At 41.2% G+C, this 2,500-nt stretch overlaps 1 long non-coding RNA gene across 2 annotated transcripts in view; it reads right to left on the bottom strand.

The window, feature by feature from the left end:
- Window positions 1-2,500, bottom strand: part of LOC135092581 (uncharacterized) — a 118,799-nt gene that overhangs the window by 87,141 nt on the left and 29,158 nt on the right. The window lies entirely within an intron of this gene.

Below are 2,500 nucleotides of genomic sequence, written 5' to 3' on the forward strand. Positions count from 1 at the left end.
TCTCCCATCCTTTACAGTTCAGATCCTTCTCTTAAACACCTCCCATCACCCTTCCTTTCTCCCTATACAGAAACACCTTAATCTCTTTTTTCTCCATTTAAATCCCCCATTTCTCTCCCTTTAAACCCCTTTCCTCCCCATCCCTTTAAACTTCCCTTTCCCCCATTCCTTCAAAAAATCACGTCTATTCACCTTTTTCCTTCCATTTCTCTACCCCCATTAAATTCTCCTTTCTTCCTAATCCCTCTAAACACCCCCCATTTCTCTCTACCCCTTTTATACCTTCATTTTCCCCATTCCTTCCTCCCCTTTCTCTTTCAATAACGAAGGGAGGAAAAGGGAGAAAGAAATAAAACAGCTCTTCAAAGGTCAAAGGTTATATGTTAGTAAAAGAGGGGAAACAGGAGATAATTGGGGAAAAAGTGAAGTAGGGAGAGAGAGAGAGAAAGAAAGAGAGAGAGAGAGAGAGAGAGAGAGAGAGAGAGAGAGAGAGAGAGAGAGAGAGAGAGAGAGAGAGAGAGAGAGGACGTAGAGCAAATTAGATATAGTTAGTTTGACCTATGACCCCTCTCTCTCTCTCTCTCTCTCTCTCTCTCTCTCTCTCTCTCTCTCTCTCTCTCTCTAGCTTTTTATCCGTTTATTTTATATTTTCTATGATTTAAAATTACTGTGTGTGTGTGTGTGTGTGTGTGTGTGTGTGTGTGTGTATGCGCGAATCTGCCCACTAGTAACATCAACAACAACAACAACAACAACAACAACAACAACAACAACAAACAAATAGCTGGACAAAGGAAGGTGACAACGACTGACACACACACACACACACACACACACACACACACACGCACATAGACCACAAGTAATCGCCACCAAGGTTTGTTCAGGGTTCCACAACAGAGTCCTACTACTTCAAGGTCCCCCAGCAGTGTGTCATCTTATTCCCGGAAGGTTACAAGGGGGAGGTAAACGGGGTGTGATTTAAATGGGGGTGGAAGGGTTGGGAATAGGGGAGGTGGAGGAGGAGGGGCAGGGGGCGGTTGTTGGGAAGTGAGAGTAGAGATTCCTGCTGTTTATCTGTTCGTCTGGTAGTTAAATGAGTGTGTGTGTGTGTGTGTGTGTGTGTGTGTGTGTGTGTGTGTGTGTGTGTGTGTGTGTGTGTGTGTGTTTGTTTAAGTTTGTTTTGGGGTGTCTATCTATCAATTCTATCTATGCATCTTATTCTATTTCTTTTTTTTTTTTCTGAACACACACACACACACACACACAAACACACACACACACACACACAAAGTCGTAAAACAAAACCACAAGATCTTTTAAGTCTTGACTATAAAGATTTTTTTTTTCTATTTCTAAATCAATTTTCGTTCAACATGATATTTTTCCCTTTCATCTATTTATTTTTTTCTTCGTCTATTTTCATTCATTTCATTAACAATTTTCGCTCTTTTTATTCCTCCTTTTCCTCTTGTTCGTCTCGTTAATTTCTTTTTTTTTCTTCTCCTCCTCCTCCTCTTTCTCCGTTTTCTTTTCCTCATCCTTCTCCTTATTCTTCAGCTTCTCCTCTCTCCTCCTCCTCCTCCCTTTTTATTTTCTCTCTCCATCTTTTATATTCTTCCTGTTGTTATTGTAGTAATAGTAGTAGTAGTAGTAGTAGTAGTAGTAGTAGTAGTAGTAGTAGTAGTAGTAGTAGTTGTTGTTGTTGTTGTTGTTGTTGTTGTTGTTGTTGTTGTTGTTGTTGTTGTTGTTGTTGTTGTTGTTGTTGTTGTTGTTGTTGTTGTTGTTGTTGTTGTTGTTCTCTTGTTCTTGTTCTTGTTCTTCTTGTTCTTCTTCTTGTTCTTCTTCTTGTTCTCCTCCTCCTCCTCCTCCTCCTCCTCCTCCTCCTCCTCCTCCTCCTCCTCCACTTCCTTTGACAATCCTTCGGTATTTTCAAGCCTTCCTTTTACCTGCCCTATAATTAATTGGCCAGGTGAAGGTGACTCTATTTTATCGATCAGCCTTGGGAAACCTGGACCGTAAATATTTACTTTCTGGGAGAGAGAGAGAGAGAGAGAGAGAGAGAGAGAGAGAGAGAGAGAGAGAGAGAGAGAGAGAGAGAGAGAGAGAGAGAGAGAGAGAATGGTGGAAAGGAAGGCAAGGAGGAAAAGGGAGAGATTGGACGGAGGGAGGAGGAAAGGGAAGAGAGGAAGAGAGGAGGAGGATTAGATAAGGGAGGAGAGAAGGTAGGAAAAAATGAAGGAAAGATGATGGAAGAAGGGAAACAGGAGAGGGAGGAAAGAGAAAATGGGGAGAAGAAAAAGAGAGAAAAAAAAGGAGAGGAGGATAAGATAAAAAGACTGGAAGGAAGAAGAATGAAGAGAAGAGGAAAGTATTGAAAAAAAAAAGCAAAAATGGGAGGAGGAAAAAAGGGAAGAGGAAGGAGAGAAATGGGAAAGGGAGACCAAGGAATAAAAAAAAAGAATAGGAGAGAAGAAAACGGAAGGAGAGAAAAGAAGGG

This window comes from Scylla paramamosain, chromosome 40, assembly GCF_035594125.1.
Source record: "Scylla paramamosain isolate STU-SP2022 chromosome 40, ASM3559412v1, whole genome shotgun sequence".
Taxonomy (NCBI): domain Eukaryota; kingdom Metazoa; phylum Arthropoda; class Malacostraca; order Decapoda; family Portunidae; genus Scylla; species Scylla paramamosain.